We start from the raw sequence: 25022 nt of genomic DNA, 5'->3' as shown, positions 1-25022 counted from the left end.
TGCCTCCCTCTGAAGGAAGCACTGAAGATGCTGTATAACAGAGTGTCTTTCCCCACCCCAAAATCCTGGGCTGGTCTCATCTGAAACGCTTGACAACATCATTATTGCTTGCAGGTAAAAGCTAAGAGACACACCTTAATGCTTATTGCACTGAAACCCTTTGTTGAATACAAAAGGGTACGTTTTAAAAACAGAAGGCAAGCTTTGCGAGGAAGATACTGAGTGATTTATAAATTACAACACAAGGAATCATTAAAATGGTAACTTATCTTTGCTTTGAATGCATTTGCCAGTTTTCTCCTTGCACCGAGTACAACAGAGGAGCTTTATGAACATTACTGTAGGGAATATAAACTTTAAGAAACGATTGAGTTAAAAACATTTCTTACTGTCAGGCAAGAAGTCAGTTCTATGCACATTTCCACAGAAGTGCAAAACTCCAAGCACTTTTTTGTGATTAAAAAAATGACATATTAATTTTGGGAAAAAAAGTGTTTTTCTCATTGGACCAAAAAAACATTCAGAGGCAGAGAAACGAGACTTTCTGCTTTCATTACTTGTATGCCATACCTCTACTTTCCTATGGGTTGTGCTCTTGCTGACATGAAGGAGATGAAAAAAAAAACACTTCTTGTGCCAGAGAACCTGGAGAACTGCTCAAAGGGATAGGTGGTGGAAAGCAAAGGGAGGATGTGCTCACTTCGGGCCTCATTTGGGATAGGATGGGAACAAATACGTGAGGGATGAAGAAACCTCTACTCAGCCTACGCAGCCTTTTTGCTGCATTGAAGGCTTTGCAACTGCCGCCTGGCACACTTGAGAAAAAAAAACAAAAACCTGAATATTCACTGTGCTGGTGGACTTGTGAGGAGGGTACACCTTCAAAAGTGCAATTTAGAGAGCATGCTCTCGTTCCTTGAGCCTACTGAGGTGCGAGGCATCTCCTAGGACTGAGTTCAGCACTTCCAGGTGTACTCAGCATCTCCTGGGATGAAGCTTTATGCTCCTGCCAGTTCTGTATTTCCATTCTGATCACTGAATATAAGTTATTTCTTGCAAATGTAACATATGCGTATTCTTTTACAGACTCATCTTTGCTCAGAAAATTTTTTCATTACCAGAAAAATTGATTTGATTTACAGATTATAATAAAGTGTGCCAAACAACAGTGGTGGTTACAGCAAAATTGAAAAGAAATAATAAAAGAAAACCCACCAGCTATTTCACTGTATCTCTCTGTGACATACCTCCTATGAAGAATAGTGCACATGGACTTATCAGAGGGGATAAATAGGAACAATTTTTCAATGGAAAAAATTGCCATATGACATTTCAAATCAGATTTAAAAAAAGTCAAACTTTAGAAAACTTTATTTGCACATGAAGAGTTAAAAAATATATTTTAAGGCAAAAAGTGACAAAAAAATTTGCAATCATAGAATCATAGAACCTTTTGAGTTGGAAGGGACCTTTAAAGGCCATCTAGTTCAACTCCCCTGCAACGAACAGGGACATCTACAGCTACGATATGTTGCTCAGGGCCTTGTCCAGCCTGACCTTGAATAGTCTCCAAGGACACTGTTCCAGTACCTCACAACCCTTATCACAAAAAGCTTTTTTACACCCAATCTAAGTCTCATCTCTTTTACTTTGAAACCATTTCCCCTTGTCCTATCACAACAGACCCTGCTAAAGAGTCTGTCTCCTTCCTTCTTATAGCTCCTCCTCTTCAGATACTGAAAGGCTGTTATAGCTCTTCCTGGAGCCTTTTCATTTCCAAGTCGAACAGTCCCAGCTCACTCAGCATGTCCTGTAGGGAAGCTGTTCCATTCCTTGCATTGTTTTCCTGGCCCTCTTCTGGGCATGCTCTAACAGGTCCACATGCCTCCTGTACTGAGGGCTCCACATCTGGATGCAGTACTCCAGGTGAGGTCTCACCAGCACAGAGTAGAGGAGCAGGATCACCTCCCTTGCCCTGCTGGCCACACTTCTTTTGATGCAGCCCAGGACAGTGTTGTCTTTCTGGGCTGTGAGGGCACACTGCTGGCTCATGTCCAGCTTCCCATCCTCCAGCACCCCCAAGTCCTTTTTGGCAGGGCTGTGCTCAATTGTTTCATCTCCCAGCTTGTACTGATAGTGGGGGCTGCTATGACTATGCTTTCTTATGCAAGAACTCACACTTTGATTTTATCTGTCTTAGAGAAGACATCTTAAACCACACAGTGTTACACTTTGGAAACAAAGGAATTGATATTACAGTCCCCAGTATTACTTACCCATGCCCCTTAGCTGGGGAACAGGGAGCTCTTGCTCCCAGTCAGAAATGACTGAGTCCCCCAGTCAAGAGTCAGTCACTGTCCTCTTCAATTCAGCACCCACTCGGTGTCTTTCCAAAATAAATAAATCTGCTTTGCACTCAAAAAGGCTACTTTACTTCACACCACGAAATATTATTTATTTTCATACTTCATTGTAGAGCCATTTTTTTTTTTTAACATTTCCCATGGTGCACAATGTGCAAGAGCAAAAATGACCTTCACCTAGAAAATAAGAATAGGAAATTACAAAGGAGAGCATGATGAAGTAATAATAAATCATAGAAAAGGTAGATGTATTTATTTATTCTGATAGATTGTTGATATTATTCATAGTTTGATATTCTGAGAACAATTAAAGTAATATGGTAAGAGAATTCTTCTGTAAACTGTTCAGGTCTCATGGACAAAAAGGAACAGAATCTGTAAGGTGTCCACAGAGAGGGAGATGCTCAAAAAAGATAATCGTGTAAAATATATTGAAAGCAGTAATAACAATAATGCAGTTCTACTCTGAACCTCCACCATGTTTACATGGTTTAAGTGGTACAACTGCTTGTGTCTCATCTATATGGCAAAATATGACTAAAATTTTCATGTCATGAAATTTCTAACAATTTTTGTGATTGCTAACTTTATATTAGTGCTCTTACTTGAACAAAATGAATCAACTTACATATCATTTTGCAAAATGAATGAAAATTAAATTAACAGGTTCAGGAGAGTCAGTGTTACCTTAAAATGTGATATAGCTACAAAAGAAGAGGCTATTTGAAGTTTTTTTTTTGCGTACTTATGTCACATATGAAGAAGGAGGTAGTCACTGATGATAAAATAACTTAATTGCAGATAAGACATTCCTACTGGCATAAATCTGTTGCCAGCTCTTGCTTCGGTGTGGATACTGACATAAAGCCTTACTCAAGGAGAGCTGCTCAGCAGCTCCTTCCCTTCAAGACAAGTGACAAAGCTATGTGGTAGGAATGTTAAAGAACTTAGAAAAACATGGTGGCAGACTGAGTATTGTGGCGTAGCTAGTGAACTTCCTACATTTTCTTTTCAGAGAGCATTTAAGCAAACTACATCTCTGGTACAATAGCACTTTTCCTTTGGAGCAAAAATATTTTGCATCATAGGACCATAGAATCGTCTGGGTTGAAAAGAACCACAATGATCATCTAGTTTCAACCCCCCTGCTATGTGCAGGATCGCCAACCACCAGACCAGGCTGCCAGGGCCACATCCAGCCTGGTCTTGAATGCCTCCAGGGATGGGGCATCCACAACCTCCTTGGGCAACCTGTCCCAGTGTGTCACCACCCTCTGTGTGAAAAACTTCCTCCTAATATCTAACCTAAACCTCCCTTGTCTTAGTTTAAAACCATTCCTCCTTGTCCTATCACTATCTACCCTCATAAACTGTCGTTCCCCCTCCTGTTTATATGCTTCCTTCAAGTACTGGAAGGCCACAATGAGGTTTCCCCGCAGCCTTCTCTTCTCCAAGCTAAACAGTTTGCTTATCTCCAGATAATGCCAGCAGACACTGACAAGTCTCAACCTATGTTTTTGTTGGTTTTGTTTTTTTTCCACATTCCCAGCATTAATTTTTCAGTGTTTTAAGGCTCAAGATCATAACCTTAACTGAAGAGGAGAATTTAAGGGGAAAATACATGAAAAGAATTAAAAGCACCTTTAAAATCAAGCATAGTACAGTCTTGGATGCTAAATCCTGAACTAACTTAGTCATAAATTCATGATGACTTTATTAAACTGACATAGAGTAGATTAATGTGGATATTTAACTAAATTTTTAAATTAAAAATTTTTGCTTTTGTTAACTGTAATAATATTGATTTATTCCTTTTTGTTCTTCAGTTGCATAGTATTGATCACATCCTGTAAGTATTTTCTTCTTTATTAGTATTTATTTTTCAATTATATATAGATATATAATTATTTGCTTTAATTTGGTCTGATTTTTTCACGGAACTTTCATGCAGATAATTTGTGTTAAATATTTTCATATTTTTTTTCTGTCTGAACTAGATATACATATTAATACAATTTTGCATTATCCACCTCTGTAAAGAACATACATATATTCCCTTGACTGACAGACAGCACATAATTTTCAGATTTCCTATACGGCTTAAAACGTGCAATTTTTAAAGGTAATAAACCTCAGAGGAGATGATAGGAGGGAGAAAGAGGTAATGCTGCAAAACCAGGGGCAGAGGATGGGTAGGACAACCCCTTCAGGCTACAGCAAGAGCTTGGGTCTGTGTGAGATAACCACAAAAACACACCCTAAAAATGAAGTTTGAAATAGTTCTCAGACATAGCCTTGAGTGAAAGTCTCCCATGTGGGAAGTATAAAAAAAAACCTACAACAAACAACAACCCTCCCAGCCTGCCTTCAACAACAACCTAAACAATAAAACTCTTCTACTATAGCATTATTTTCTTGATTGAAGGTTGTGTGTTTCTCTAGAAGTTATCTGGAAGATCTGCCATTCCTATATCAAGATAGACCTCTATTCTAAAAGAACAAACTAGTGTAGGACTTTCCTAAATTGTCTGTTTTCCGGGAACCAGGAACATACATTTAATTTATTTTATCAATGCTATATTCAGACCTACATGGAAGGTAAAAGAACAGAGTTTCTGTAGTACATACATATACCCAAGAGAATGCAAATGAGAAGTATCATTAGCTTTTTCAAAGCAGTGGATGAGGAAGTCAACACGATTAGGCATATTTTAATATGAGGAACCTAAGGCATGAAAAGATGAAGTGATTTTTCTGTAACAAGCAAAGCAGGGACAGGAAGAATCTCACCTGTTGCATTTTAGGATATGTGACAAGTGGCATATGGCAATGCACTCACCTCTAATATATTTTATTTTAAATTTATGGAGCTGTAGCTTCTAGGAACTACTTGAAACATAAGGCACACAGATGTTCTGCAATGCATGTAATGTAATGTACAGGTCTATCTTTTGTTACACAGATACATACATATGTGTGGAATTGAGACTTATTAGAGCAGTGCAATCATGAAATTGCCAACTCTGGACATGATGTCTGCCTTCTCTGTCAAACCTTTGGAGTGACCTGTAACAGAAAAACATTTAAATTCATAAGTGCCCTAGGAAACAGTGGCCTTCTATTTTTTCAAGCCATTAGGGTTTCCTGGCTGTCTTACTTTTATTCTCCCAGTTCTGGAGTACAATTTTCCTTTGATTCATATAGTATTTTTTGAAGTTATTTATATTCTGTTACATATATGTATATTATTACTAGTGAATTTTATCTTCTGATGAAGTCAAATTCAATGACTTTAGGGCTTGCAGTAGTATCTAGGGTTAGCTGCAGGAAGGTGTTGCCTGCATATAGCTACCATGACTCATTCTGAATGATGGGTAGCCACCACTGAAGTCACTGTTAATGCTCTTGGCAGTTCTCTGCTATGATGAGGATAGGAACACTTCCCAGCTCCTGGGCCCAGGCTGCACAGCCAAAACACTGTCCAAGACTCGTGTGCCATACTTGCCCCTCTGTCGTGTTATCTATGTAAAGCTGGCTTTTCTCTACGCACAGCATCCACAAAGCACAAAGTTCATAGAATCATAGAATCATAGAATCACTGAATCATTAAGGTTGGGAAGACCACTATTATCATCTAGTCCAACCCAACCCTAGTCGACTCATCCTCACCATGTCCATTAATCACGTTCCTCAGTGGCACACCTCCACGTTTCTTGAACACCTCCAGGGAGGATGACTCTATCACCTTTCTGGGCAGCCTCACCACTCTGGGAAGAAATTTTTCCCAATATCCAAACTGAACTTCCACTGGTACCACTTGCGGTGATTACATCTTTTTATATCACTGTTACCAGAGAGAAGAGGTTAACTCCCACCTCACTAGAACCTCCTTTCAGGGAGTTGTTGAGAGTGATAATGTCTCCCCTGAGCATCCTCCAGGCTGTATAATCCTGGTTCCCTCAGCTGCTCCCTGTAAGATGTGTTTTTCAAGCCCTTCTCAACTATGGTGCACTTCTTTGCACTTCTGGTGTAAGATTAATAGCTGTGAGTAGGACACTGAAGTGCTGGAGGAGGGTGACCAGCAATCTGTCATGAATGAAAACTTAGCCTAATTTTTACTTGAATGCCAAACAAAAGGAAGGAGATGTACAGCAATTTCTGCACAGTGTTTCTTTTCCTCATATCACAGATAATAATAGTGCTGAAGACTTATAGTTCATTTTAAAGAATGATTGATGTTTTCTATTCCTGATGGGATCAGTGAAGTCTTCATGAATGAATATCTTCACTAGCTTGCCCTTGTGACAGTGATTTTGGAGAGTTTTTTGGGTATGAGGACAAGCAGCCTCGGAGATAAACTGTGCACAGAAGAGAGGCATTACCTGCTGAGTGGAGCGTGAAAGCATTCTTGGTGCAAGAAGGTTGGACACATCAGCAGCAGGACCTGTGTGCTGCTTCACTGCATGGCATTATATTGCACTGTAAGAACAAATCTAACTGTCCATTATCTATCAGTTTTCTATTAGCTCACTAAATAAAGAAAACAAATTTATAAAAAGATTTGATAAGACGGTAGAAACATGTTCAATTCAGACAGTGGGTAGAGGTTATACAAGTGCAAAATAAATAGTTTTTATTACTTTTTTTTTTTCTTCAAATAGAGTTGCAACAGTTGAAGCATCATTTGTAATGTATAATTAACTTCCTTCTTGCTAATCCAGTACATTGGCTTAACCATTTTATCTGGATGGTCAATTTAAAAATTTATTTCAGCTGGTAACTTTACTGACTTTCTTGGTGAAGCCAGTGTACTTTCCTGTGTTGTACCAATGTCTCTTCAGCAGTTCGAAGCTTTTGCACATAACTCACTACAAGATTTTATTTTGATGCTGAATTGGAAGCAAAGAACCAAACTCACACTAGATATGCAGAGATTCAGGAGTAAAGGGAACAGTGCTAAATGTCTGACTATGGAAACACCAGAAAGCAATCAGTCTTTTCCCTTAAAATGAATGAAAAAAAAAATAATAAAAGGAAATGTAAATATTACATGAAGGAAAAATATCTTACTTCATTGAAAGCTATTGGGAAGTTGGTTGTTGCGTTACCTGTGATGTTAGCACAGGCAGCTACAAAAGTAATTGAAGAGATTAACATCATCTAAAACATCCATCAGAAGCCAGGAAAGGAATTCACTAGTATAGAAAGGAGTTTGTAGTTTCAAGACAATATTTGAAACCAGTCAAAACCACACTTCTAATAATGCTTTCCTTTCTGCTCTTTGAATTGAGGATGCACAAACTATTTATATAGGTCAATATAATATCACAGTTTCTGAATATATTGTGTATTCAGCCACATGAATTCTGAAAACCATAATTATTCAGGCAAATATATGTCCCATGTATCCATTGGTATACATGTTCATGTGCATGGTATGTACAGAGAAACAGCAGGGAAGGAAACGGTGTTCTCAAGAATACCATCCCTTTCTGCTCTCAGAGAGTACAGTACTTTCCAAAAGGCCTTTAGCTTAGTTATAAAATGTAATATAAAATGTTGATTCCAGGCATCTTGCAGTCATTATAGCTCACTGAACAAAAAGGTCTATTACTTATGCTAAATAGCAACAGTTTTATAATTCTTAATTATTCAAATCTTCTTTTCAGTTTTTTGAATCACAGTATTGTATGAAAGGTAATAAGTCATATCTGGATCATAGAATCTTTTGATTTGGAAGGCCATCTAGTTCAACTCCCCTGCAATGAACAGGAACACTTACAGCTAGTTCAGGTTGCTCAGAACCCCATCCAGCCTGACCTTGAGTGTATCCAAGGATGGGGCATTCACCACCACTCTGGGCAACATGTTCCAGTACTGCACCATCCTTATTACAAAAAACTTCATTCTTACCCAGTCAAAGTCTCATCACTTTTACTTTGAAACCATTTCCCCTTGTCCTATCACAACAGACCCTGCTAAAGAGTCTGTCTCCTTCCTTCTTATAGCTCCTCCTCTTCAGATACTGAAAGGCTGTTATAGCTCTTCCTGGAGCCTTTTCATTTCCAAGTCGAACAGCCCCAGCTCACTCAGCACGTCCTGTAGGGAAGCTGTTTCATCTCTTGGATCATTTGTGTGGTCCTTCTCTGGACTGTTCTAACAAGTCCACATGTCTCTTGTTCTGAGGACTCCACATCTGGATGCAGTACTCCAGGTGAGGTCTCACCAGTGCAGAGGAGCAGGATCACCTCCCTTGCCCTGCTGGCCACACTTCTTTTGATGCAGCCCAGGACAGTGTTGTCTTTCTGGGCTGTGAGGGCACATTGCTGGCTCATGTCCAGCTTCCCATCCACCAGTACCCCCAGGTCCTTTTCAGCAGGGCTGTTCTCAATACTTTCATCCCCCAGGTGGTATTGACTGTGGGGGCTGCTGTGACCCACGTGCAAGACTTTGCACTTTGATTTTATTACCTCATGATTTTCACCTGGGCCTGCTGCTCAAGCCTGTCTTGAGCATGTCTTTCTGAATGGCATCCTGTCGCTCAGGCATGTTGACCATGCCACATTGCTTGGTGCCATCCACAAACTTGTTGAGGGTGTACTCAATCCCACTGTTGATGTCACTGACGATGTTAAAGAGCACTGGTCCAAGTACTGACCCCTGAAGGACACCGCTCTTCACACATCTCCATCCAGACATTGAGAGATTGACTGCCACTCTTTGAGTATGACCTCATAACCAGTTTCTCATCCACTGAGCAGTTCACTTGTCAAATTCATATCTTTCCCATTTGAAGAGAAGGATGTTATGGCGGACCATATCAAAGACCTTACTGAAGTCCAGATAGATGACATCAGCGGATCTTCCCTTCTCCACTGATGCAGTTAAACTATCATAAAAAGCAAAAAGATTTGTCAGGCAGGATCAAGTAATAGGCTGTTAAAATCATATTCTAGCATCTAAGTAAGTGGCATGACTATCAATCATGTCAAGCCTAACCAGCTTACTGCTGCTAAAAAACAGAGCTACTAATTAGAAAAATATATTGGGTAACAACATCACAGTATCTCTTCAAAAGAAATAATATAATTTTGAGCATCTACATTCACTAGTCACAAAAAAGAAAATATAGGTCTGACAATCTAAAGCATGAACCCATGCACTTACATAATATAAAGATGAATCTTCTTTAGGTAGTGAAAATTTAGGTAATAACTTTCCAAAGGTTTGACTTAAGATAAACAAGTGGAAGAGCAGATGCAGGCCTGGGCACACAATATCTATACACCAAGCCTGTGATCAGCTCCACACAAACCAGGAATGAATCCCTGAACTCGTACAAGTAAACTCCCCAACTTAATTTAAATGTATTGTACTAAAACATCTCCGATGTCTAAACCCTGAGCAGTGTTATATTTTTTCCTTAATGCTTACCATACCTAAAGGCGAACAACCCCCTGGAGTATTGTGCTCCCATTTAGTTTTTCTTTCATTTCTATTTTCCATTCTTGCCAAAGAGAAACTGCTGAGTAGGATGGGCAGATGAGAGAGTTCTGAAGATAGGAACTGATGGGTGTGAAGAGGGCTGTGTGTCGGGAGTGGCACTAGCCACTCAACTGCACAAAGCCAATCAACTGCAGTGACACTGGTATGCCCTGCCTTACAAGAGCATTAACTCTGGGCAGCAGCCTCAAGAAGACACCTTCAGGGTTTTCAGCTGTTTAAAAGGATTTTAACAAATTTGTCCTTCCCCAATCTCCATTGGAAAGCATCAGACATATCTCAGAGCACTGCTTTTTAAGCTGCTTATTTCATGTACTCTTACTTGTTTCTTGTTGTAATTAGCAATAAAATGTTTACTTAGGCTATCTGGTACGGTTTCCCATCTTTCTCTATTTCTATCATCATTTGAGGATCTCTCTTCCTTCAAGCCTAAGTATGGATTTGGCCATCTTTTTGCACCTACAAACCTTGTGTGCGTGAGGTACAGACAGAGAGACACACTCTTTCTCCAGCTTTTGCTGTGATGAAGCTAGAGGAGATGTAGTAGGAACTTTAATTGGGTGGATATTCCTAGCAGGGTTAATGTCTTCCCTGCCCTTCTTCCTGGGAAGGAGAAAGGAAGGACAAAGGAGGGAAAGCAAAGCAGTGTCTTTATGTCTAGGTCATACATCTGTGTTCAAATTAATGGCGTATGCTTATGGGTGATTCCAGAAATCCCAGTATAGGTTTTAGGTGGCAATGGATGATATTCATACACACTGCTGCGAGGCATGATCAGTGGTCTTCACACACTGGCTTTGATGAAGCTGAGGAAGTATTTACACTTCCACAGCACTAACTAATCAGCTGTCATGACTATACTGAAAGTGTGATCACTTCTTTTCAACTGATAGTACAGAAAAGGTATGTGGGTCACAAGAAAAGCATGCAGTTTCTTGTCTCATCTGACTGCTCAGGCAGTTATTTTTGAATATTATTTTATATTCATATATTTATATTTTATGAATAGTATGGCAAATAGCAAAAAGACATCCTGAATCTAATTTTGCTCCAGTGTGAACCATGGTCCTGAAGAAAGTAGCTGGTAGCTGTTTGCTTGCATGCTTTTGCTGTTTTACTATTTACTACATTGATTATGCTTTAGGCTCTGCTCTGCCTCTCCGAATCCTTTGGGAGCAGATGGATGTTCATGTCTTGTACTCAGAGAAGACCTTCATTGTGTAACTTGTAGGAAGCGGAGGCCATATGGTTCAGCAATCATTATTAAAATATCACCATTGGAAACAGTAAAGTCAAATACATCTCCTTAACACAGTGCTTTACTTAAAGATAGCTCTTAGACATGAAAGTGACTGAATAAAATTAAGATTATTTTCCTTTACCTCTGAAGAGGGAGAACTGGCATTCCAGTATTCTGCAACCAGTGGAAAATACTGAATTCCTAGGTAGTGTACCCCGTTCTTTCACTTTTAACAACTAGCTTTTTGTGAAATGATCACAAATGTCCACATCATCCAACAAAATATTTTAAGATTTTAGAATTCTTGTTTATTGGGTAAAAGAGAATGTGTGTTTTAGTGTTTTCCATAATGTAATACTTGTTTTACATTTTATTTACATTACATATTATACATCACCTTTAATGCAATAGCATTGTTATTTTTTGTTTTTATATGAGCTCTAGTAATATCTGAATTGTTCCCACAAATGCTCATATAAATATTATAAAATAGTGTATCTAGCCAGAGATCTTTGCATTTTCTACGCTTGTATACTGAATTTATAGAAGATGTCTTAAGAGAAGTGTTAAGTGGAGATAATGACCTAAGCATGTGTCACATCACTAGCTGTAGACAGCAAACTAAGATTTCCTCTAATATAACAGCAGTTGCTTAGTACAATAGGCAAGTTCAGAAAGGAACACCCAGAAAAGAGTCATTGGTGGTTACGAACTTCATGAGCTGGAAATTGCATCCATACAGCTATGTCTAATTGCATTTGATGTACCTTTCTTCCATTAATTTATTTTAGCACTTTTATACCACCAAAACATCCTCTGGCAATGAGTTCCACAGATTTAGTTATGTGCAGTGCGAAAATGTTCTTCCTCGTGTTGTTTTAAACATGAGGACTGATTATTTCACTCAATGCACTCTGTTATAAGAAGCAGCAAGTAGTTTTTTTTTAATCACCTTGTCCATTTCATTCACTGTCAACCTACTGAATGATGAAGACCTACAAAACAAAATGAAGCGCATACCTTCTAAGAATGACTGTTAAACTTCTCTTTTAATCAAGATTCAGCCTTTCCTGTAAATGACAGTCATTATGTACCATTAAGGATGATTATGGTGTGTTGCTGGAAATAAAAATCAGCTTGTTTTATCTCTCCAATCATTCTGTATTCTGTCTCTGGGAAGTGACTGACCCCGAACTGAATTCACAGGAAAAAATACCTTTGTGTTTGCTGAATTTGAAACTAGTCCTGTGAGAGAAAATTCACTTCTGTAAGAGAGATTGGTGTCTCAAATTAATGTAATTCTACCCATGGCTTGAATATAGACCCATGAATACCTAAATTATGTGAATCATACTTTTAATTTATTCTCCTGAGCTGTCACAGGGGCATTTAAGCACCATACCAGAAGACCTGGAAATGTCACGGTAGCTGGGCTTTGCAAATGCTGTACTGAAGAACAGATGGTGGAGGTTTCTTAAATTTCTAAATTCAAGAAATAAATCCCATAAGGCCTGAAGTGGATCACCACTGACTGAACAGCAGTTACTAATTTTGGCTTGTGTGTCTGCTATTGGTACTGATGCAATTTGTTTCCCACAGCCTACCAGGCCAGCTGTGTGGATAAACTTTCCTGAAGGAAATATAAATATCCATCTGAAGACTAGTCATATCACCCACCTAGTTTAAGCATCACGAATATATATAGTCACTAGTGTGTCATATACTCAAGACAGTCCTAAGATGAGTTTCCAGAGATGGCTCCTTTTGGCTGTTTTGGAAGTCAAAATGACTGTGATTCTAACCTTATGCTTCTTGCCCTGGTGCCTTCATTGGATGGACACTTAGTCAGGAGGGGTTTATGTGGGCCCGAGTTACAAACTCTACATGAACTGAAGATGTGACAGCCCCTGCACAGGTCACTTAATTACAAACAGGCTTGTTGTGTGTTGCTGCATTGGTCGTGTCAGCTCCTGTTGCAATCTGGCCCATGGACATCTCAGACAAGTTGCTGAAGAACATCTAGACTGGGTTGGGTACCTATTACAAGTCTAATTAGAAGGAAGCAATTACCAGCATTACATAGTGCAAATGAAATTTTGTGCAAGCAAACAGCAGCTTTGGCATTTACTGAAGCTTCTCTTTTTAAATACTCCTTACATACTCATTCACCTATTAATTTGCATTAATTGTGTATTCAGTGCAGAAATTTAGGTTTGTTACATAGTTCTGTGTTATACTTGTGTCTTTCTTGCATCTCAAAATAAACCATGTTTTTTTCTTCTTGAATCTCAGCAGACTAATTTTCTAGTTTGGTCAACATAACAAGGAAGAAAGATATTGTTCCTCCTACAGAATTTCTGTTCTTATTGCTCTCCAGTTTAAATAATGTATTTTTAAGTATGTCTCTTGAAAATCCTTGCCTTCTGTTGTGTGCTGTCAGTTTCTCAGATAACACCTGCCACAGCAGCCACAGCTTCCGGTACTTAGTGATGATGATCTGCCTGTGTTCACTGAGTGAGATGTTCCTCTTGCCTCGTTTCCTTTGGTCATGCAGATGTGAAGGGAACTGAAAACCTGCTCCCCTACAGTGTGGCAGAAATACATTTCTACCTGCTAATCTGGGTAATTGAGGAATTGGTTCAGACAGGTAGTGGTGTGCCCATGGCAGGGATCTTTGGAGATAGGTGAGAAACAAGCTGGACTTGGGTGCTCCCTGGAAAGATCCTTCTTTCAAGCAGGATTGCTGTTCCAGGCAACTAACTCGTTTAGGACATTTTCACTTTTAGCCTTTTCCTGAGGTTTTGCGATTGACCCCTGATCTGAATCTCAGCTCCATAGTTTCACTCAGATTTCAGTAGGTTTGGATCCATGCAGTCCCCAGCCACCCTGAATCTAGGAAGCTCTTTTCCTACTTAGAGACACATAGCATGAGACAGCTGGAAGTAGGAGAAAAAAAAAGAGTTGAAAATTGGAGACATTTCCAGATATTTCATTTATTTCCGGTTCTGGGCAGCATGCATTTTTGTGCTTCTGAAGAGACTTTAATCTAGAATAAACAGTGATTAGACCTTAACATGGAACAATATTTTCTTTTTTTTCTTTTTTCTGAAGTCATTTTTCCCCATTAAAGACTTAAATGTTTTCACTATTTCAGTGGAAAAATGTTGATGTGAAAATTTATTTGCAAAATACACAGATCATGAACTTACGTATGTACTTCTGAACTCCAAATTCTTAAAGTGTTAGAAAGATGCATCCCTGTCAACACAGTACTGTCTTTAATATTGTATGAAGAGTTACTGTTGTAGGGAAGCTTTTTTTTCTGAATGGAGCCAGTAAGACTACAGTAACTGATGCCATTTGATCAACACCCTGTGTATGTTTGATAGATAAAGTGGTCCATGCTAGAGTTGTACAAATCTCAAGGTGGACCTTTTTCTTTAGCACCTGCCATGCATCCTCAGCATCACCAACTGGTGCTGAATCCTATGCTATTTTTTGGGTTCTCCTGGAGGTTTCTTTCAGGAAGACAGACCTTGTGTAGGTCCTGCACAAATACCTAATACCTAATAGGATTCTTCATTCCTCTGACCTCTGCAGTGCCCTTGAGCTTCCACTTCTGGTGCCCTCTTCACTGCTATGAAAGACACACAGGTTATTTCAGGTGCTATTACTGATTATCTGGCATATCTAATGCATGCATAAAATATGACAGGGAACTTGGACATATCTTTACAAATTAATGAAATGATAAGAATATATGTATACCTTGCATCTGCTAAATCATAGTGAGACATCGGTGTAACTTCAGACAATATTAAATTGTCTACTATTTGACTGAATTCACATGAGATCATTCCGACTCCTCCATTTATCAGTTCAGTTAGCTACAGTACCCCTCAGCTAGAGATGTACTTTATACAGACCTGAAGAAAACGGTACTGCTCATAATAAAATAAAAAAATATAACGCATACCAATGACCAATGATTGCCCTTACTGGGCTTCCAAAATACCTTAAAACCATTTGGGTTTCTTCATGCATGTAGGGTGAGAAAATGAAGCTAATGTGGAAAAGACAAGTGTTAAGAACAAGTTTTCAAATTTTGGATTCAACACCAGCAGTTTGCTCTGAAAAGAAAAATCATTACTGATAATTTATGCCTTTATGACTGTGATGAATAAGGGATGTTGTCAGAGAAGCAAAGATTAAACGCTCTAAATGTCTTTGTCATTGTTAGATATAAAATTGATGCCTCAACCATAAAAAAATGTCTACTTGGTTTCTCAAGAGTATGACAGTGCACATATAATTACGCGGGGAATGAGAGTAGTGAGAACAGAGAGGTGTGGCCTTATAGTGCACTGAGTACAGGCACACACCTAGGAAAACAACCAGTCACTGGGGAAACTGATAAACAGTTTCAGTACTTCACATCTGAGGCAATAAGCAGCACTCCAACAAGTCAGAATGCCTCATCCGCCATTTCAGTTAAGTATCAGAGACGTGCAAGCCTGCTAACCGATCTTTAGAATGAAGCATGAGCAATAGGCATGTGGCAGTGAAGTGTTGCCTTTAGGTCAACAACAGAGAAAGAAATGCATACAATCCTGTATGCTGTGCAGGAATATGCTACTTTGCCTAAAAGAGAGAGTTCCTTTGCTCCCCACTCCTTTGCTTAGACATTTTATATTTGAAAGAAAACACGAGACAAAGAAAGATATGTAAAAATTTCATAAGAAGTAAAAGAAGACAAAATCTATGCTAACATAAATAATTCTGAATATTATGTATAATGAGACTAGCTACCTATAATAAGTTCATAAGAGAATTTTGGATATTATGAATGGTGTTGATTCTTTCTGTGTAAAGAAGACCTTGTAAAACAACCTAATATCCTTCTTCTTAGCAGCTGTCAAAAGTGTTACAAGAAAGCTAATAAAGCAACCAACACTACTGGTACAACGGGATTTTGGAAACTGCTAGAAAGACACACACAGCCAGTAATTTAGTACAGAAATTGCTAAGAAAGCAAAAAGCAGGCTGTCATTTTCCTCTATGAACGTAGTTCACTGAAATGCATAGATTAAGAGCTGAAATAGTTTTTCTATGAATATGTTTCTAAGAATCCTATTAAACTTCAGTCATGATTTATCACATTTATCAGGTTAAAATAAACAGCCTGCACTACAGACTCTACTTTTTCTCTCCTTTGCTGCTGATCACTAGAAATAGCTGAATGACAAAATAACGTATTTATAGTTGTTGGCACAAACTTGGAATTTCTGATTTGCCAGAATAAAATTAACATTTTGAAGACTGATTTTGTTATAAATTCAAAATGATTTGAGAAAACATCATTTTCCTAAGTGTCTTCAGATTTGATTCTTTACCCCAAAAAGGTATGCATCACAGATTTATCTAGTTTTTATACAGGTGGAGGAGATCTGGAAAACTTTCAAAGATCTGCAAAAAAGAAATTAGTAGTGTACAAACTTTGTATTTGATTTGCACAAGCTTTTTCACATGGTTGCTTTTTTTGTGAATGGTGCAAGCACAGAGCACAGTATGGATGAATTCTTCATTTGCATTGGTCATTGTTGCCTTTTATTAACTTACTGTACCAATTTACTCTCCAGCACCTTACCTTTGGGATGTGGTTTTCAGAACATAGTAGAGTCTGGTGTGATAAATTCATTCTCCCCTCAACCTGCTGTGTTAGGTTGCTATACTAAAGCAACAAGTGCATGTATTTTGAAGCTAGAGGGAACCATTATAATAATTTAATTTGCCATGGATTAGAAAGTACAGAATTCAGAAATATACCTAGTGTACCTAATTCAAAGATATGTATAGTCTTGACTTATAGAATCTGTGTATTCCATCACTTCCCTTGGTTATTTATTTAATATGTGCTGTATATCCACCTTACAAATTTGCACAGTTCTTTCAGACTGTTTATCTCTAGAATACAAATCCAGATTCTGAGTTTATCATGTTTAGAGTCTTCTAATGTCAAAATCTTCCCCTCACACAAGTATTTATGGCACATGAGCTTCTCCCTATCACAGGTAGTAACACCGGCAGCTCCTGCAATGACTACTCTTTTTTCAGTTTTTTGGAATCTCTTTTTCTTCTAGGAGAAGATATCTCCAACTACAAGACTTTTTCCTCAGTTGCAGTCTTCATCTTTTAATCAAGAGTTCCCAATTCTGTTCTCTTTGCATCTGAACTGTGCAATTCAATTTAAATGTATATATGGCTGATTACATACTACCAACAGTAGACTTTGAGAGTGGAGAAGTAAGAGAGCTGCCCAACTGTTTAAAAACTCCTAAGTAACTTGTTTTCTTTGTGAGTGTGATTGATGAGGGGAGACTCCATACCCAAACAGTCCTATGCCATTTCCTTTCTACTCTCCATAATTTCCCCACACAACAGGCCACAACCTGCTTTGCTCTCCCTTCTCCTTACCTTCTCATGCAAGCATTGAGAGAACAATACCTAGGAGATCTTACCTCTTCCCAGAGGTGGAAAGGCAATAACCCAGAAAAACAACGAATACATTTGAGGAGGAGGTGGGTTTTTCTCTCCTACCATCTAAACTAGTCCCATCAATAAGGCTGAAAATTTTAGCTGTACGAGCACAGGATTTATAGCTAAAAAGGAAAGGGGTCAACTGCTTTTTATTTTTATTTTTTTTATATGCAGAAAGAAATACAGGTATTTTAAATACAAATTCAACGTAACTTGCTTTCCAGGAGAAAGAAAAAAGAGAGAAAAATATACTACAGTGCCCTGGCTAGTCGGGAGGAATCCTTAATTCTCTCAGCTTTGTGCAACTAACTTGGGAAAATCAAGTAAGAGCACATGCTCCCTGTTCAGTCAGTAGAGAGAAATCACCTGTAGAAGATGAATCAGAGCATCCAAGATCTGATTTACTTGCTGGAGACGCTCATCTCCTCCCAATGACTACAGAGGGAGTGCAGAGTGACAAAACTTAGCACGTCAGAGCATCAGGTAGAGGCCTACAGCGAGCTGGCTTTCCATCCCTCTGAAGAAATCTACTGTAAATGTATTTATTCACTTATAAAAGTTATTCTGCATAGTATGCTGATAAAAATAATGTTGTATGACCTAAATGTGGTACTTGGCAGTTCCAACTCTAAACTTTGTTTTTTTGATGCTTTAATGAATTCTTCAGCAGATTTCGCAGTGACCTGTGTGCCATTGCCATTTTGACTAAATTACAAATAAATATACAAATTAATAAGTTGGTCATTACTTCCGGTTTGCAATACTTGTATAATATATAAACAAGTAGTTTGCAATAAAAACTGTTTACATATTATCTTTTCTGTCTTCTCTGCAGAGCCATTTATAGACCTTTATGGACATTTACAACGAAGGTAAACTTTTCTTCCAAAAATAGAGAAGGAAAATTCTGTGGTTACAGTGTACATATACCTCATTCCCTCTCCTTTCACCCTTCCTCTGCATCATGAGATCAAGGATATATTCACAATTTGGCTTCTGTGCTTAACCTATCCATTAAATGGGAAATGCTATCCTTTTCTATAGTTATTATAAATTATTCTGGAATTAAGAATCATAGAATCACCAAATCACCAAATCACCAAGGTCGGGAAAAACGTCTAAGATCATCCAGTCCATTTGTTCACCTATTACCAATATTTCCCACTAAGCCATGTCCCTCATTACAACATCTAAATGTTACTTGAACACCTCTAAGGATGGTGACAACACCACCTTCCTGGGCAGCCCATTCTAGTGAATGACCACTCTCTCAGAGAAGAAGTATTTCCTAACATCCAACCTAAATCTTCCCTGGTGCAACTCGAGTGCATTCCTTCTAGTTCTATTGCAAGTTACATGGGAGAAGAGGCTGACTCTTACCTCACCACAACCTCCTTTCAGGTAGTTGTAGAGAGTGATAAGGTCACCTCTGAGCCTCCTCTTCTTCTAGATTCAATCACAGCTCCCTCAGGCACTTCTCTTAGGGCTTGTGCTGCAGGCCCCTCACAGCTCTGAACACGCCCCAGGGCATCAATGCCTTTCTTGTAGTGAGGGGCCGAAAACTGAACACAGTACTTGAGGTGTGGCCTCACCACGGTTGAGTACAGAGAGATGATCACTTCCCTGCTCCTGCTGGCAACACTATTTCTGATACAAGCCAGGATGCAATTGACCTTCTTGGTTACCTGGGCACACTGCTGGCTCATGTTCAGCTGAGCATCAACCAATACCCCCAGGTCCATTTTCTCTACACAGTCTTCCAGACACTCTGCCCCAAGCCTGCAGCATTGCATGGAGTCGTTGTGGCCAAAGTGCAGGATCTGGCACTTGGTCTTGCTGAACTTCATCCCATTGTCCTCAGCCCAGCTATCCAGCCTGTCCAGATCCCTCTGTTGGGCCTTCCTACCCCAAAGGCTGACTGACTCTTCCTCCCAACTTGGTGTCATCTACAAACTTACTGGGGGTGCACTCAGTGCCCTCATGCAGATCATCAATGGAGACATTGAACAGGACAGGCCCAGTACCGGACCCCCAGGGAACACTACTTGTGACTGATCACCAGTTGGATGTGACTCCATTTACCACCACTCTCTGTGTACTGCCATCCAGCCAGTTCTTTACACAGAAAAGAGTGTATCTGTCCAAGCCACAGACTGCCAGCTTCTCCAGTAGAATACTGTGGGAGACAGTGTCGAAGGCTTTGGTGAAGTCTAGGTAGACTATGTCTACCTAGAAGAAGCCCAGCCAGGTAGAAGTTAAAATGTTCATTCATGAAAACATTCTAATGAAGGAGTAAATCTGTGTTTGGTGAACTTGAGATCTTGAGTAATTTGTGTAACTGCAGAGGTTTTTCCTCTTCCAAGCTTCTTTCTTTCTTTCTGACGTCAAAGACTTCATCACTTTGTAGCTCTGATTCATTAGGAAGGATTTGTAAGCTTCAAAAGATAATGAGTACCACACATTCTATTGGGCCCATGCTCCACCGGTTTTTTACTGCTTTAAACAGACAACAGTTTCAAGTGTTGGAAGAACTGGCTGAAAAAGAAGTACCAAGGCTTACTCTGTGCTTGAATACGTTACCAATCCACTTCTACATAGCTTGCCAAACAAGCTGAGGCTGAATTTGTGACAAATTCCACAGAGATAAAACAAGACAAAAGAAAATCTATCTCATTTGCAGATTACAAATTCAACTAAGAGGCATCTGCCTGTGTTAAACTTGGAAATGAATCACAACTCACAGCAATGGCAACTGAATCTAGAAAACGTATGTGAGTTGAATTATGCTGTTTTTGAGCACGCTTGGAGATACAGGCATGAGAAGTTGAGTCATTCAGAGAGCTGGCATAGTTCAAACTGCCTCAGCCAGTGTTGATAGCAGTTATGGAGCCTGAGGAGCGGCTGAGATCCCTAAGATAGCAGTCTGCACAGAAATTTCACAGTGGTAAGCAAGGCAAATGGAACCCATGAGAGTTGTGCCTGCAATTCCTGTGCATCCAATTGTCACAGCTATACCTCTCACCAGGATATGCCAGTAGTCTGCAGACACCATAATATATGGGAGGTTTGAAGGCACTGCATTATGCTGGAGTTCTCTGCCAGGAAGATTACTCTTGCTAGGATCTGCATACTCCTGCATAACAGACTTCGTCTGGATTACATTGTGGTTTAATATGGTAAGAGTTCAAGCAATGTTTCCCTCTGCAAAACCAAATCCTGTTTTCCCTCATCATATGAGAAGTCTCACTGAGCCAGAGGAACAAGCTGGGCTTGTAAGGTATAAAATCCTTTGAACTAAACTCTACCCTCAGTTATACCTCTGTGAGTTGAAGCATGTTTTGCACTTCACTGATGCTAGTTGGGATATTTCTTTGCTATTGCAGAGGAAAGACAGCAACTCTAGACCTTTTCACTCGTTCTGAACTTCCAAGACATTTTCCTAGTATACTTATATAGTGTGAACTGAAACATGTGATTATTACTACAGTTATTTGGTCATCTTTGCTTTCTGACATATATAATAAGGCATTCACTGTTCAGAACTGAGCTTCAGCTTTGAGTGAACCTGAAATATTTAGTGTAGAAGTCTAAGGAGGCTTACTGAGCATGTATCTGATTTTCTGATTTTGTGAAAGCATGTTTCTTTCTTATTTCATTGTTTTTTTTTTTTTTGTTTGTTTGTTTGTTTGTTTTAAATAAGAGTAGCAGACTTTTCTGCAAGAGAGAGGTACAGGTGTTGTTTTTTTTTTTTTTCCAAGGAAAAGTAAAATAACACCTGTAAAAAGACAGGTTAATGAGGCAAAGGAATCTGCTGAGGACATTGCGATTTTGCTTCTCATCTCTAAAATAAATGATTCTGATGTAATATATGAAATAAATATTTGTTAAAATAAATACTTCAGAGAGTATTTTATATTAATGATTTTGATTGGAAAGGGTAGAGGAGACGAGAAAAGGAAGAAGCAAAAGCTTGTGTGGAAACTTAGCTTTAATAAGATCAAGTTTTGCCCTGCCATGTTTTGAAACGTTCTGGAAAAGCCTGTTGCCTTCCGCAAAGAACAAACACAGTTAAAATTACTAACGCAATGACTCTACTTAACAAACAGCTTAATACCTGCAGACTTTCTAACTGGGTGTGGAGGTGTAATTGGCTCTTTTGGATCTTTCTCCTTGGACAAAAGCCAAAGTAAACTCCCAAGCCAAGTCATCCTGATTTAAAAACCATTTTCTGAAGCTCTTGGTTCCCATGAAGTCCCAATATGTATTTAACAATCGGAAATCCAGATACAAGTGAAACACTTCATTTAGAGATGTAAGCGGTGTACAAAGCAGATATGGCTTAGACAGTCATAATCTGGATGGAAGCTAGAAATTGGGAAAAAAAGATTCCTGAAAGTATTGCTTTTCAGAGAAGAAGGTGTGGAAAGCAGCATAGAGAGCTGGGATTCCTGCGCTTCTGGTGTGATGGTCATCAGGGAAGAGTGGCCACAGAATCAGGAGATAGACTAACCGCCACTGCAAGAAAGGTGCTTGGGACAAGCTGTGCTCCTGAGAAGTCTGGAGGGGACTCTCCCTCATCTGGGTGCTATCCAGTTTAGATATACGATTACACTCAGGACTTTTCTACTAGTCTATTTCAGAGGTAGTGGAGGATCACAGGCTTTGTTACCATTTGGTTTAACTTTTGCCCTGTGTTATATATATTTTTCTGAGTCTTGTTGTAATTGTTATTTTTTATGCTGATGATTATTCAGAATGGCAGGCAAGTGATGCTTGCCTTTGCTGAAATAATACCATTCAGCCATCTCCATTTTCTTTCCTATACACTCCAACATGTTGCCTTCTTTTCTCAGTCTGCAAGCATGTCTGGAGTGCAGAGTGGCCCTGGTGAAAACAAACGCACAGCCACAATACTGGCTATCGTCCAACCACAGCAGAGATGAGTTAATCCAGCTTTGGTAGAACTGAGGCCACAGGCAGTGCAGTAGATCTCTAACATCTGCATTTGTGCCAGAGAGAATTGCTATTCTTTTTTTTTTTTTTTTTTAAGCACAATTCTAAAGAAGCTACATCAGGGACACCTCAATAAAAATAACAGACTGCCAACAGTGGTGTCATTTCATCTGGGCTGATTTTGGAGATGCTGTAGCAGCATATAATGTTCAGTAACTATCCTGACTTTATTGAGGTTACATACACAGTTTTAAAGAGCTATCTAAAGTCTTCCTGGCTTATCTGTTAAACTAGGGAATGCTTGCTGAAAGAACTAAAAATAATGAGGGTAAATTATAATGCTAACATTAAGCAGAAAAAAGTCTTTTGAAGTATTGCCCTGTGGGACTCACTTAGTCTAGTTCAGTCAGGTTTGGGAAGTGCTAGATGATGGAGGATATGAAAATGCAGAGAATCTGGGTTCCGACATGAAGGAAACACAAGCTCCCTCTCTAATCCCTGACAGAGGTAAGGCTGAGCAAGACACAGGCAAACCCTCCAGAGAAGTTTAATGTGGAAACCATGTGACAAGCAGGTAAGTTAAGAATTATTCATGCTATTTCAACACTTTTTGGCACTTTTCTCCTTTTTCTAATTTAAAAATATATGTTTTGTGGAGCCAGCTTTGTGGGATGCCCTGTGACAGCGCAGGAAGCCCTCTGAGGCAGGGGACACTGGGCCTTCTGCCTGGCCTCAATGTGGCAGCCATTGCTCTGGGCCTGACAGTGTGGCAATAGGAGTCAGTTGTGCTTAACTGGAAAATGCACTGCGCATACTGGATGATGGCAAGGATGAACTGAGGGCTAGTTTGCAGCATTCCGGTGTAGCCATTATTAAGAAGTGATGCAAATTTTTTTCTTCCAGGAGGAAGCACCCGGGAATGTGCCCACACTCTGCTTTACCTCCATGTGGCAATGCCGGCTTGCACGAAGTGGTTTGCCCTGTTTTTCCATGCAGGAAAAGCTGGACTCACCCTCTCACAAGAGCCTTCATTTTCTGAGGAAAAGGGAGTCAAGCTGATGTTCCTTTGGGAGCAGAGTGAGATTCTTTTTGGCTGTCCCAGGGACTTTGCAGGAGTGGGCTGTACATCTTCCCGGCTTTCGCTCTTTTCAGTCCACTTAAATCAAAGTTTTATCCTATAATCATTTTATTTTATTAAACTCATTTTCTATGATTTCAATACAATTTCAAATGTTTGCTACCAAGAGCAATTTAAAAAAAAAATAAAAAATTACTTACTTAGAAGTGGGTGATTCATGCTTCTGTGTATATGACACAGGTGCATGAAATATCTTATTACCCATCTTTTTCTGTTGCCAGCCAGCCTACACAGACATAGCTACTGACTATGAATAATCACACAGAATCACAGAATCACAGAATTGTAGGGGTTGGAAGGGACCTCTAGAGATCATCGAGACCAACCCCCCTGCCAAAGCAGGTTCCCTACACCAGGTTGCACAGGTAGGCGTCCAGACGAGACTTGAATATCTCCAGAGAAGGAGACTGCACAACCCCCTGGGCAGCCTGTTCCAGTGCTCCGTCACCCTCACCGTGAAGAAGTTCTTACGCACATTCGTGCGAAACTTCCTATGCTGCAGCTTATGTCCATTTCCCCTCGTCCTGTCTCCACGTACCACTGAAAAGAGACTGGCCTCACCGCTATGGCCGCCACACCTCAGATATTTATAAACCTGGATCAGGTCCCCTCTCAGTCGTCTTTTCTCAAGGCTAAACAGACCCAGTTCACTTAGCCTTTCTTCACAGGGGAGATGCTCCAGGCCCTTCACCATCTTTGTGGCTCTCCGCTGGACTCTTTCCAAGAGATCCCTGTCTTTTTTTGTACTGGGGAGCCCAGAACTGGACACAGTACTCCAGATGAGGCCTTACCAGGGCAGAGTAGAGGGGGAGGATCACCTCCCTCGACCTGCTGGCCACGCTCTTCTTAATGCACCCCAGAATGCCATTGGCCTTTTTGGCTACGAGGGCAAACTGCTGGCTCATGGCCAACCTGTCGTCCACCAGGACGCCCAGGTCCCTCTCTGCAGAGCTCCTCTCCAGCAGCTCATCCCCCAGCCTGTATTGGTGCATGCAATTATTCCTCCCTAGGTGTAAGACCCTACACTTGCTTTTGTTGAACCTCATCCGGTTTCTTACTGCCCAGCTCTCAAATAATAAAGTAAATAATAAAGTAAAGTAAAATAAAAACACTTTCAGAATTACTGAATTCATTTTACTTTCTGAAGAGGCACAGAGATGATCAACAGAGATGATAGTGCATCTATGTTGTGACTCTTTTTACTATGCATGTTTTATGTAAAATAGTCTTTTTGAAACAAAGATTTGGGCCAGAAAAGTATTTTAAAAATCACCACTTCTGTTAAGCA

General features: G+C 39.6%; 1 long non-coding RNA gene across 1 annotated transcript; it reads left to right on the top strand.

The window, feature by feature from the left end:
• Positions 1-15531: 15531 nt before the first annotated feature.
• Positions 15532-24843, top strand: LOC146544707 (uncharacterized). Its single transcript, XR_014882471.1, has 2 exons — positions 15532-23170; positions 23500-24843. It is a non-coding gene; the product is annotated as an uncharacterized LOC146544707 (long non-coding RNA).
• Positions 24844-25022: the final 179 nt, after the last annotated feature.

Source organism: Meleagris gallopavo, chromosome 3, assembly GCF_905368555.1.
Source record: "Meleagris gallopavo chromosome 3, MGAL_WU_HG_1.1, whole genome shotgun sequence".
Lineage (NCBI taxonomy): Eukaryota > Metazoa > Chordata > Aves > Galliformes > Phasianidae > Meleagris > Meleagris gallopavo.
The sequence above is the reverse complement of the archived record's forward strand: the minus strand, read 5'-3'. Positions and strand labels throughout refer to the sequence as shown.